Source organism: Vulpes vulpes, chromosome 3 (genome assembly GCF_048418805.1).
Source record: "Vulpes vulpes isolate BD-2025 chromosome 3, VulVul3, whole genome shotgun sequence".
Classification (NCBI taxonomy): Eukaryota; Metazoa; Chordata; class Mammalia; order Carnivora; family Canidae; genus Vulpes; species Vulpes vulpes.
Window position 1 is genome coordinate 136,390,621 of NC_132782.1, and position 13,882 is coordinate 136,404,502.

The window sequence follows — 13,882 nt, forward strand, 5'->3', positions numbered from 1 at the left end:
TTTTTTTTATAGCCTTTCCTTTTAGTTGAGATTAGGTGTGATCACACCCATAAAATCTCAAGTTATCCACATTGAAGTAATCTTTCTTTTGTACTCATTTGTATCACTTATTATATATAAACTGTATTGCATTTGTTATTAATATACATAGTATACCTCCCCTACCTCACAATATACATGTAAACTCTTTGGAGGAAAAAAAAATTTTTTTTTCAGCCTAAGCTCTCTCACTTTGAATTCTCTGAACTGTAAAATGCAGACAGTAATAGCTATCTGGAAGGAATGTTGTGGAGGTTAAATGAAATAATATGTGTGAAAGCACTTATGTGTACAAGTGCTAGTATATAGTAGGCCCTCATTTATTCCTTGATTTTCATTAGCCCTTTTAATTTATATGAAAAAAATATATACATGAGTGTTTCTGTGTGCCAGGCTTAGTGCTCTCTGCTCTTTAAAGACTACAGAAATGAGTAAAACACAAGCACTATGTCCAGAGAACTTGCAGACTCATTGGCATGAATTAGATTAGAATTGAAAAGACTGAAATACAAGGTAGAAAAGTTTTATAAGGGGGCTACAAATACAGTGCTAGGGAGCTAAAAGTTGAATAGATTTTATATGATGAAGGGAAATCAGAAAAGGGTTTAGGGGCATACTATTCTTCAGTAAACTAAGGCATGGAAAAGTTTATTAGTTTGCTCTAGATCACATTTTCAGGGAGGGGCAAATTTGGAATTTGAACTCAGGTCATCCAGTTTCAGGATCTATGTTTTTGAAGTATGCATGACTTTTACTGCTTCTCAAAAGGTTAAGTCAGTGATTATCAACCTTGAAAATTATTGTGAAAGTGTTTTGTTTTGTTTTTTTTTTGCTTTTTTTGTTTATATTTTACACTCATAGTTGACAGAAGATTTAAGAGAATATGAATTGCTATGATTAATTTGTATGAATCAGAATTTTTATCTTGTTTCAATTTTAGATTAAATAATGAAATTTTCCTTTGGCTCTTTGTCATGAAAACTTAGAGTTACTCATTCAGAGATTTATGATATACCCCAACCCATATAACAACTTATGCTCCAATACAGTCATTCTTAGATGTTACAGTTAATCCCTAGAGAGATTATGCCGGAATTAACCAACTGTTACACAAATTTGAAATTGAAGAATATAGTCCATTGGCAGCTTAATTTCTATGTAGATACTCTCTCGGAATTTTACTTTTTAGCTCCTCTTTTTCTTTGTTGCTTCTTTCATATTATTGCTTTTGGAACATCATTCTATTTGCTCCCAATATGCATGCTCAGCATTTGTGAATATTCTCTTCATTTTTAAAATTTATTCATTCATTTATTCATTCGTTCATTCAACAAACTTAATCGACACTTACAATGTGTCAGACACTCTGCTAGGCACGAGTATATAAGATTGAGTTATGGTCCTTATTATCTTTAAGATGTTTCTGATCTAGTGGAGCTTCTAGACACTAGTAATTATTTTGATTGTTTTTTTTTCATTGCTCTTCCTACAACATTGAACATTATTTTAATTCAGAGAATGCTCTTATTATTATGCAATTTATTGTTGTGATTTTTGTACTTAACATTATCGTAAGTCAACTTTGTTAACCACTACAGGCTATAGCACCCTGTGAGTTGCCTCGATATCCACTTACCTTTCCCTCCTTGATAATAGAACTCTAGTTTTGTTCAGGTATCTTCAGCTCTTGTGTGACTGAAATAAAGGTCACTCTTGTCTCAAGCTCAAGGGTAAATTCAAGTTGCTAAGTCCATGGTCCTCAAAGTATGGTTTACAGACCCCTAAATGTCTCCAAAACCCTCCCAGAGGATCTGAATGGTCAAACTCTTTTGATGCTATTAGTAAGTTATTTCTACTTTTTAATGTGTTCACATTTAATGGCAATATAAAGCATATAGAGGATAAAACTGTTGGGACCTTAGCACAAATACAAGCAGTGAGAGTGAGACTAAACTGTACTTACAGTTATGAATTCTTCACTGCCAGCACTTGCTGTATAAAACAATGTCTGGGGGGGAACTTGGGTGACTCAGTCAGTTGGGCATCTGACTCTTGATTTCAGTTTGGGTCATAATCTTGGGGATGTGGGGCCCCATGCTCAATGGAGAGTCTGTTTAGGATTCTCTCTTTCCTTCTCTTCCTTTGCCCCTCTTCCCCTCAAATACAAATGTCTGCTTTACTTAATAATGGAATTTATGAAGCAGTAAAAATTAACTATTAAAATCCCTAATCCTGAATACACATTTTTTTAACTATTATTTGTGATGAAAGAACACTTCTGCATAGCAAAGTATGATATTTCTACTTTAGAAAAACCACCTGGGCAAAAGTTAGTTTGCTTAGCCTCTATTTCCTCATTTATAGCATAAATTAACATCTACCTGTAAGAGTTTCCATGGAAATTGAATGAGATCATATAAGTACTATTACTGTATACAAAATGTTACTCAAGTAGGAAGTATTATTATTTAGGACATTCAATGTGGTTCCCAATATTACAAGTCTATCCCATAGAGTAGGTCTAAGAAGTCAAGGATAGCTCTTGGTCTATGAAGAGACTTCACTGTTGAGAGGTCATGTGGTCTGAGTAGTTTCTGACATAGTAGTGATACATTTGTGCTAAAACATGGTATTTTCTGAAAGCTATTCAAATAATGATTTAATTACCTGTGCTTAACAGATATTTTACCTGAGTTTAAGGCCCAAAGTATCCAGCCATAGAACAGAATGTTTTCTGTGTAAGTCAATTGTTTTATACATAAATAAAACCTGCAGAAGCAGTCTTAATTGTGGTAGGCCTTAACCAGTTGAGCTAAATGGCTAGGCTCAAGACCATCAAACAGTTTCCTTGCCATTTTTTTGTCTTCTAATAGTTTGGAAATTATATGCTCTATTTCTATTTGATGTAGAAATTTTAACATGCATGTTTGTCTTAACAAACTCTAGAGTTAATAAAACTACTTTGTTCCAATTAAACAAGGATCTTAGAAAACTTGAATTTTAATCCCCTTCCCAATTATCATTTTCATATATCATAATTGCACATATTTAAAACCACACAACTTTCTTTTTGTTTACAAATAATCAGTGTGTGTTTATATTTATTCACATTCTTGGCTAACTTTGTTCTTCATTTCCTTTTATCTCTTAGATCTTCTAATTAGGGTTATTTCCTTACCCCAAGGTAGATTCTTAATAATTACCTTTCTCTCAATTTCTATTTCCCTGAAATAACCTTAATTTTTACTCATTCTTTAAAAAGATCCTATATATAGAAGTCCAGTTTGACAATTCTTTCTGCTCCATGAAAACAAATGTTCGACTATCTTCTGGCTTCCATTGTTGCTTTTGAGAAGTTGTCTGTCACTCTAATTGTTATTTATGGGAGCATTCTATTATCTCTCTTCAGTGGTCTGCTACTTTCACTGGAATGTGATTAGGATTAGATTTTTTATTATTTTGCATGGATTTTTGGAGTTGGGTTCTTCAGTATTTGGATTGCTTCTTAATCAGTTATATACATTTAGCATCCATTATTTTTCCCATCTTGTTTCTGCTTCATCTCCCTCTACTCTCTCTCCAGAGGGGCTTAAATGTGTAGTAGCACCTCACAGTCTATCTTCTATTCTTTTAGCCTCTCAGAATTCCCATACTTTTGTCTTCCTGAGCTACTTGCCTGCATATTTTCTTCTAATTTAACTTCCAAGACAAAACTTTTGTCTTTTGTTTAAAACTGTATTTAAATCTGTTCATTGAAGTTTTAAAATTTTGTTACAATTTAAAAAATTATTTATAGGCATACTCTTTGCTACTTAAACAAATCTTACTTTTGTTCATGTATTTTAAGTCTCTCTTTTACTTCTTTAAACTTAAAAAATACTTTAAACATCTTAGTCTATATTTTGTATCTACTAATTCCAATACTTATGTATACATATATATATTTATATTTATATATTTACAAAGTATGTACTTAAGTTTTTATTGAAATATAGTTGATATACAATATTATATTAATTTCAGGAGTAAAACATAGTATAATTTAACATTTATATGCATTATTAAATTCTTACTAGTCACCGTAAATATAGTTACTATCTGTCACCATAAAAAGTTATTACAATATTATTAACTGTATTCCCTATGCTGTAACTTCCATCCCTGTGAATTATTTCTTTTATAGCTGGACGTTTGTATTTCTTAATCCTTTTTACCTATTTTGCTCCTTCCTCTACCTATCCTCCCTCTGGGGACCACCAGTTTGTTCTCTGTATTTCTGAATCTTTTTGGGGATTTTGTTTGTTTTGTGTTTAGATTCCACAGTTACTTAAATTATGTTGTATGTCTTATTCTGACTTATTTCATTTAGTGTAATCCTTGTAGGTCTATCCATGTTGTTGCAAATGGGAAAATTTCATTATTTTTTATGACTGAATAATATTTCATTGTATGTGTGTAGGTGTGTGCATATGTGTGTCTATCACATTTTCTTTATTCATCTATCAATGGACACTTAGGTTGCTTCCATATCTTGGCTATTATAAATAATGCTACAATAAATATAAGAGTGCATGTATCTTTTTGAATTAGAGTTTTTGTTTTCTTTGGGTAAATATACAGAAGTATAATAACTGGATCATATGGTATTTCTAGTTTTAATATTTTTGGAATTTCTATACCATTTTATACAGTGACTGTACTAATTTACATTTCTACCAACCGTGCATAAAATTCCCTATTCCCAACATCTTCACTATCCACTTGTTACTTCTTGTCTTTTGATTCTAGCCATTCTGACAAGTGTGAGATGACATCTCATTGTGGTTTTGATTTGCACTTCTCTAGTAATTAATGGTGTAGAGCATTTTTGTTTGTATGATCTTTTTTGAAAAAATGTCTATTCAGGTCCTCTACTCATTTTTTTTTTAATAAGACTGTCTTTTGGTGTTGAGTTGTACATATTCTTTGTATAGTTTGTATATGAACCTCTTGCTGGATATGTCATTTGCATTTATCTTCTATTCAGTCAGTTTCCTTTTTGTGTTGTTGATGGTGCTCTTGCTGTGCAAAACCTTTTTATTCTGGTGTAGTCCCAGTAGTTTATTTTTGCCTTTGATTCCCTTGCCTGAAGAAACATAGCTAGAAAAATGTTGCTAAGGTCAATATTAAAAAGATTACTGCCTATGTGTTCTTCTAGGAGTTTTATGATTTCAGCTCTCACATTTAAGTCTTTAATCAATTTTGAGTTTATTTTTAATATGTGGTGTAATAGAGTGGTTTAGTCTCATTCTTTTGCATGTCTGTCCAGTTTCCCCAACACCACTATTGAAGACTGTCTTCTTCCCATTGTATATTCTTGTGTCCTTTGTCAGAGATTGATTGACCATATAAACAGGGGTTCATTTTCTGGTATTTTTATTCTGTTCTGTTGATCTGTGTGTCTATTTTTGTGCCATACTATTTTGATTACTATTTTGATTAGTATGCTATTATAGTATAGTTTGAAATCTGGGATTGTGATACCTCCAGCTTCTTTTCAAGAATGCTTTGGCTATTCAGGATCTCTTGTGGTTTCATACAAATTTTAGGATTATTTGTTCTCGTTCTATGAAAAATACTATTGGAGTTTTGTGATAATTTTTTTGAGATTTGTGACAATTTGAAAAAACCCACAAATGAACCTGATAACCTCAAAATGTTGAAAAAATTATGAAAACTCAGCCATGTCATGAATGTATAAAATATATGTAGCTAATAGACCATTTTATCATTTAGTACCATAAAATATATACAAATCTATTATAAAAAGTTAAAATTTATCAAATATTATGCACATAGGTGCTTAACGGACCACATATCATATCTGCATCAAATTAACCATACTGCTGTAATAATTTTGTATCTACCTCCTCTTGCTATTGTTGTGAACTCAAATGTTGTGAATATCTGGGTAAAATGGCATGTGATGCTAATCATCTCTGCATGAGCAGTTCATTTCTCTAGTAAATTATACATCATAGTAAAAACTGATCTCTCATAACTCCTATGTAGTTTTCATCATGTTTGGTGCAATACCATAAACCTTGAAAACACCATGGGACCCATTTGATGTGTTACATAGTGATGCTAGAAGTGTTCCCAAGAAGCAGAGAAAAGTCATGACATTACAAGAAAGAATTGAATTGTTTGCTATGTACTGTAGATTGAGATATGTCAATCTATAACAAATGAGGCAAGAATATACAATGGAGAAAAGACAGTCTTTTCATAAATGGTATTGGGAAAACTGGACCACTTTCTTATACCATACATTAAAAAACCGTTTAAAGACCTAAATGTGAGACCTGAAACCATAAAACTCCTAAAAGAAAACACAGGCAGTAATCTCTTGGACATCACTGTTAGCAACATATTTATGGATGTATCTCCTTAGCTGAGGGAAACAAAAGCAAAAATAAACTGTTGGCACTATGCCAAAATAAAGAGATTTTTCATAACAAAGTAAATAATCAACAAAACAAAAGGCAATACCTGGTTAATAGGAAATGATATTTGCAAATCGTATATCTGAAGCGGGCCTAATATCCAAAATATATAAAGAACTTCTACAACTCAACACCGAAAAACCAAACAGTACAGTTAAAAATGGGCAGAGGACTTGAATAGACATTTTCCCAAAGATGACATATAGATAACCAGCAGACTCATGAAACAATATTCAACATCAGTAATCCTCAGGGAAATGCAGATCAAAACCACAATATCACTTCACACTGGTAGAATGACTAGTTTGAAAAAGATAAGAAAAAAACAAAGTGTTGGTGAGGATGTGGAGAAAACATCACACACTATTGGTGGGAATGTAAGTCAGTGTGGCCACTCTCAAAAGGAATATGAAGTTCCTTAAAAAATTAAAAATAGAAATATCATAGATCTGGTAATTTTGCTACTGGATATTTACTCAAAGAAAATGAAAATACTAATTCAAAAAGATATATATACTCCTATATTTATTGCATCACTATTTACCATACCCAAGATATGGAAACAACTCCTGTGTCCATCAATAGATGAACAGTGAAGTGGTGAAGAAGTGAAGAAGTGATGAAGAAGTGGTGCCATATATACCATATATATGCCATATATACCATAGAGAAAATATTAATACTGTAATAATGTATGGTAACAGATGGTAACTGTACTTATGATCAGCACTAATATACAGAATTGTTGAATCAAATGTTGTACACCTGAAACTAATATAACTGCATGTTAATTATAAGTAAATAAAAAAATAAAATTAGATGCCTGGGTGTCTCAGTTGATTAAGTGTCAACCTTTGATTTCAGCTCAGGTCATGATCTTGGGATCAATTTAGCCCCATATCAGACTGCACACTCCACTAGGTGTGGAGTCTTGTTGGGATTCTCTCCCCCTCCCCCAGAGGCCCCTCTCCTGCTTGTGTTCTCTCTTAAAAAAAAATTAAAAATTAAAAAAATAAAAAATAAAAAAATAAAATGACCCAGTGAGGAAAAAGAAGATGTGACATTTTCCAGTACAGTATTATGAATATGATTGTGATAATACTGTGTGCCATAAAAATTTTCCTTAGTATATATAGGCTTTCATTACTGTATAAGCTAGGCTACTGTCAAGCAATCAGATTACATAGACTGCCATAAAGGAATCACACTGCTGCTTTGTTATCAATTCATGAATCATTATATCCATAAAAAATGTGAATTTTTCACAGTATAGTTTCATTTTTGATGTCTCTTGTTAGTAATATGTATAACATCTACACTGCTTTGTATCATAAAGACAATATTGATGTAGGTACTGGCAGACAGATGATTAATCTTGTAAACATACAACATAAACTTTCAGTATTGATAAATACTATAGATGTATTTTCTTTTCAGTATGATTTTCTAATATTTTTCTAGTTTATTGTAAGAATACGGTATATAGTATATATAACACATAAAGTATGTGTTAATCAACTATTTATAAGTAAAGCTTCCAGTCAATGATAGGCTATTAGTAATTAAGCTTTAGGGAAGTCAAAAGTTAAATGTGGATTTGATTGTATAAGAGGTCAATACCCTTTGCCCCTTCATTGTTCAAGGGTCAGCTGTAGTTTTCATATCTTTTTTAATGAGTCTTTTTCCCCCATCTTCATCCCCAGGCAACCACTAATTTAATTTATGCCATTACAGATTAGTTTATACTTACTAGAATTTCATATAAATGGAACAGTACCTTATGTGTTTTGTGGTGCCTGGCTTTTATTTAGCATAATGCTTTTGAGATTCATCATATTGTTGCATGTATCAGTAGTTCATTACTATTTATTGCTGATAGTATTCTACTGCATAAACACATTACAATTTGCTTATCCACTTACCAGTTGATGAACCTTTGTTTTCCCCCTCCTTTATTGTTTATTATTTGTTTCTTTTTGGTTTATTTATGAATAAAGCTCTCATAAACATTTGCATAGAACTGTGTGAGTGGACATATGTGTTTATTTTATTCAGGTCATTCTAGGAGTGGAATTACAAGGCAGAATAGTAAGTGTATATATAACTTTTTAAGAAACTACCAAACTGTCTTCCAAAGTAGTTTTACTATTTTACATTTCTATGATAAATATATGAGAGTTCTAGTTGATCCATATCCTTGTCTACTTTTGGTATATCTGGTTTTTAAAATTTGAGCCATTATAATTGCTATATACTAGTATCACAGCCTGGTTTAATTTGCATCTCTCAGATGACAAATTGTTTTGAGCATCTTTTCATTTGCTTATTAACTATTTGTATATCTTATGAAGTTCCTTTTAAAATATTTTCTCCATTTTTAATTGTATTGTCATCATTGAGTTACTTATATGTTCTAAAAACAAATCTTTAGTCATGTGTTATGAATATATGTATATGTTTTTATATATAATTATTAACATATTAATATAATATATAATTAATATATAATACATATACATTATTTTACACATAATACATATAATTTTCACTTTAAACATTTTTATTTATTTGACAGAGAGAAAGCACAAGTAGGGGGAGTGGGAGAGGGAGAAGCAGACTCCCTTCTGAGCAGGGTGCCTGACTTGGGGTTTGATCCCAGGGCCCTAGGATCATGACCTGAGCCAAAGGCAGATAGATACTTAATCAACTGAGCCACCCAGGTGCCTCTAATTTTCATTTTTTTTTCTAATTTTCATTTTTAATGATGAACAGAAGGTTTTAATTTTGGTGAAGTTCAGTCAATCTAATTTTTATGTCTATCTAAAACATTTACCTTTCTTAAGATCATGAAGACTTTTTCCAGTTTTTTTCCAGAAGTTTTAAAATTTTAGATTCTGTATTTAGGTATATGATCATTTGGAGAGAATTCTTTTGTATGGCATGAGGTAAGAGGCAAGTTTCATTTTGCTTTCATATGGATATTCAGCTACTCCAGTATCATTTGTTGAATAGACTATTTTTTTCCTTCTATACATTATTTTTAAATACACATACTTTAGCATTGATTTTTACATTTCTTTTTTTAATTAAATTTTTATTTAAATTCCAGTTAGTTAATATACAGTGTAATATTAATTTCAGGTATAGAAGAAAAGACTCTCTTTTCCAACTGGTTTATCTTGGCGTTTTTGTCAAAAGTCAGTATAAGTGTGGGTTTAGTTTTGAACTCTTAATTTGTTTCATAGGTCTATATTTTTTTCTTATACCATATACCAAGATATATACAACCCTATATGATTTTGATTACTTTGACTTTCTATTAAGTCCTAAAATCTGGTAGTCTAAGTTCTCTAACTTTGACTTTTTCAACATTGTTTCAGCTACTATAGGCCATTTCTTTTCATATAAATTTGAGAGTCAACTTGTCATATCTACAAACCTGCTACAAATTTTAACTTTGCATTGAATCTATAGATCAATTTGGGAGAATTGAAGTCATCCTGACACTTCCAGTTTTTAAAGTAAGGGGTTGTAAAAACACTTATCATGCTAATGAATGTCAAAAGAAAGCTGAGGTGGCAATCCTTATATCAGAAAAATTAGATTTTGGGACGCCTGGGGGGCTCAGCAGTTGAGTGTCTGCCTTCAGCTCAGGCCATGATCCTGGAATACTGGGGTCGAGTTCCACATCCAGCTCCCCATGGGGAGCCTGCTTCTCCCTTCACCTATGTCTCTGCCTCTCTCTCTGTGTGTCTCTCATGAATAAATAAATGCAATCTTAAAAAAAGTCTGTGGGTGTCTTTGGGTCTAAAATGAGTCTCTTGCAGACAGCATATTGAGGAGTCTACTTTTTATCCAATCTGATAACCTTTGTCTTTTGATTGGAGCATTTAGCCCATTTACAATCAGAATACTATTGAAAGATATGAGTTTAGTGCCATTTATTACCTGTAAAGTCACTGTTTCTGTATATTGTCTCTGTTCCTTTCTGTTCTATGTTACTTTTGGGCTCTCCAATTAAAGGATCCCTTTTAATATTTCTTACAGGGCTGGTTTAGTGATCATAAATTCTCTTAGTTTCTGTTTGTCCTGGAAGCTTTTTTTCTCTCCTATTTTGAATCAGAGCCTAGGTAGATAGAGTATTCTTGGCTGAATATTTTTTTCATTTAGCATCATGAATATATCATGGTCCTTTCTGGCCTGCCAGGTCTCTGTGGATAGGTCTGCTGTGAGTAATGTTTCTACCCTTGTAGGGGGTAGAAGTGTTGACCTCTCGAGGTGTTGACCTATTTTTATTGATTTTGAAGGGGGGTTCTCTGTGCTTCCTGGACTTGAATGCCTGCATCCTTTCCCAGACTAGGGAAGTTCTCTGTTATAATTTGCTTCAATATACCTTTTTTTCCCAATTTGTTTCTCTCTTTCTCTTCTTTTGGGATCCCAATTATTCTAATATTGTTTTGCTTTATGGTATCACTTATCTCTCAAATTCTCCCCTTGTGATCTCATACTTGTTTATCTTTTTTTCAGCTTCTTTATTCTCTATCATTTTGTCTTCTATATCAGTAAATCTCTCTTCTGCTTCATTTATCCTCAAACTTAAAGCCTTCATTTTTTTAAAAAGATTTTACTTATTTATTAGAGTGTGTGTGTGTGAGAGAGAGAGAGAGAGAGAGAGAGAGAGATCATGAGCAGAGGAGAAGGGCAGAGGGAGAAGCAGACTCCTTGCTGAGCAGGGAGCCCGATGTGGGACTTGATAGAACCCTAGGATCATGACCTGAGCAAAGGCGGATGCTGAACTGACTGAACCACCCAGGGACCTAAACCTCCATTTTTTATTACATCTCAGTTATAGCTTTTTTGTTTCAACTTTTTAGATTTTAGTTCTTTTAGTTCTCCAGAAACAGATTCTCTATTGTCTTCTATATATATATTTTTAAGCCCAGCTAGTATCTTCATAATCATCATTCTGAACTCTAGGTCTGACATCTTATTTATATCCATATTGATTGGGTCCCTGGCAGTCAGTACTGCCTCTTGTTTTCTTTTTTGAGGTGAGTTTTTCTGTCTTGTCATTCTGTCCAGAGAAGAATAGATGAACAAAAGAACAAAATACTAAAATGGCAACAGATACCCCAGAGAAATATACACTGAACAAATCAGAGGAGACCCAAAACCGAAAAAAAAAAAAAAGAATATAATCAGACCAGTGAGCAGAACAGAGAAATATACTGGATCCTGTGTGCATTTTGGTCTATTCATTAGAAAACTAGATTTCAAAATTGTAAAGAAAGAAACACACACACACACACACACACACACACATATATATATACACACACATACACACACAAAAGTAAAATTAAATACACTGAAAGGATAGAACATAACTGTAAAGATAAAAATTTTAAAGATCAAGAAAAAAAGAAAAAGAAAAAGAAGAGAGAATATGATCAGACAGGTGAAGAGGACAGAACTATACAGTAGATTCTGGGTGTACTTTGGTCTGTTTGTTAGAAGAAACAGCATCCGAAAATTGAAAGATTGAAAGAAAAATTTATATATATATACAAAAATAAATACAATGATAGGATACCATGTAACTGTAAAAATGAAAATTAGAAAAGATATTTTAAAAATTTTATTTATTCATGAGAGACACAGAGGCAGAGACACAGGCAGAGGGAGAGGCAGGCTCCATGCAAAGAGCCTGATGTAGGACTCCATCCCGGGACTCCAGGATCACACCCTGGGCTGAAGGCAGTGCTAAACCGCTGAGCCACCTGGGCTGCCCGTATGTGTCTGTTTTATCCAATACCATACTGTTTTGGTAAGTATAACCCTTTGTTATAGTTTTAAGTCAGGATATGTAATATCTCCAGATTTGACCTTTTTCAAGATTGCTTTAGCTAGCTATTCAGGGTCTTTTGTGGCTCCACAACAAATTTTAAGATTGTTTTTCTATTTCTGTGGAAAATGACATTGGAATTTTGATATGGATTGTATTGAATTGCTTTGGATATTTTAACTATATTAATTCTTCCAATCCATGAGCATGGATATTTTTCCATTTATTTGCGTCTTCTTCAAGTTTTCATCAATGTCATGATTTTCAGTGTACTGTGATTTTATAGTAAGTCTTGAAATCAGATGTGTAAGCCCTCAAAGTTTGTTCTTTTTCAGAAAATTTTTGATTGTTCCAGTTCCTTGGGATTTCCATATAAATCAATATAAATGTTAGAATTATCTTCTTACTTTCTACCAAAAAACCTGCTGAGCTTTTGATTGGGATTTTGTCAAATTTATAGATCAATTTTGGGAAAAATGGCCATTTAACAATATTGCCCTTTGGCTCGTGAATGTGATTGTATCTCTTCATTATTTAGATATTAGTTTCTCTCAACAATGTTCTATAGCTTGCAACGAGCATTTTTTATAACTATCATATTATCTCTAAATAGTCCATATTTTTAAGTTGAAAATTTAGAATTTAGTCTAAATTATATTTTTATAAAATTTCAATTTCCAAATTTCTTCCCAGTGTTTAGCAATTGACATTTTGTGGATTGTTCTTGTATACTGCAACCTTGCAAACTGCACTTATTATTTTTAGTAGCTGTTTTGTAGACTCAGTTGGGTTTCTACATAGATGTTTATGTTTGCAAACAAGGAGAGTTTTTTTTCTTTTCCAATATAGATTACTGTGATTTCTTTTCCTATCTTATTGTACTGCTAGAATCTCTAATAGAATATTGAAAAGAATTGGGGAAAATTGCTTTAATTACCAAATCCACCATTACTATAAATGAAAATCCATAGTGTAGTGATGGTTTTAGAAACATTCCAAATGATTTTCATATTAAGTTGGTATTGAGATCTATTAAGCTACACAAAATTTCTTTATTGTTGAGATCTCCAACCTCGTATGTTTCACTGTCCTCTCGTGCACTTGGCTTCAGTTCTTTGGACTTACCAAGCTTATTGCTACATTAGTAGAGAAATATTTGATCTATGAAGTCAAGGATGAACAGAAATCATCACTCTCTCTTTCTCACATTTGTTTCTGTCATCAGATCAGTATCTATCCCCCAGACTGACTTTCTCCACAAGTCAGGAAACCAGGTAGTTCCATGCTTACATTGTTCCAGCTTCACTACTTGAGGAAAAAGCAGTTATTCTCCTACCTCAGCTTAAACAAGCCTGGTGAGGGATCTGGTTGCATTGGCTTAGGTCATGTGCCCAACTTCTGAACCAATCACTTTTGTCAGGGTGTAAGAGTTCTGTGACATGCCAGTCATGTATACTCATGTATACACAGAGTTAGGTGTATACCAAGGGAAGGGAGGCAAGGCCCTACATCA